Source organism: Colobus angolensis, unplaced genomic scaffold (genome assembly GCF_000951035.1).
Source record: "Colobus angolensis palliatus isolate OR3802 unplaced genomic scaffold, Cang.pa_1.0 Scaffold1279, whole genome shotgun sequence".
Classification (NCBI taxonomy): domain Eukaryota; kingdom Metazoa; phylum Chordata; class Mammalia; order Primates; family Cercopithecidae; genus Colobus; species Colobus angolensis.
In genome coordinates, this window is record NW_012114019.1 from 2,466 (window position 1) to 3,194 (window position 729).

The following is a 729-nucleotide window of genomic DNA, read 5'->3' on the forward strand; positions in this document are numbered from 1 at the left end:
GCTGCGTTTTAACTTCTAAATAAGTTCAAGTTCTGTGAAGTAACTAAGGAGCCCAGCTAGGAAGGTGGAGATTCAGATGTAAAATCCAGTGCCCAGGCCAGGCGCAGTGGCTCACACCTGTACCATCCCAGCACTTTGGGAGGCCGAGGAGGTTGGATCACCTGAGGTCAGGAGATCGAGACCATCCTTGCCAACATGACGAAACCCTGTCTCTACTAAAAATACAAAAATTAACCGGGCATGGTGATGTGCGCTTGTAGTCCCAGTTACTCAGGAGGCTGAGGCAGGAGAATTGCTTGAACCGAAGGCAGAGGTCGCAGTGAGACATCGCACCCCTGCACTCCAGCACGGGCAACAGAGCAAGACTCCATCTCTTAAAAAAATAAAACAAAAAAATCCAGTGCCCACCCGTGGAATCCGAAGTTCATTCACTTACTATACATTCAGTCAACAACCATTTCTCCAACATCTACTATTATCATGCACACGTGACACCAAAAAGATGAACAAAATAGAGAACCTTTGGCTGGGCACGGTGGTTCATGCCTGTAATCCCAGCACTTTGGGAGGCCAAAGGCAGGTGGATCACCTGAGGTCAGGAGTTCAAGTCCAGCCTGGCCAACATGGTGAAACCCTGTCTCTACTAAAAAATACAAAAATTAGCTGATTTTGGTGGCGTGCATCTGTAATCCCAACTACTCACAAGCTGAGACAGGAGAATCGCTTGAA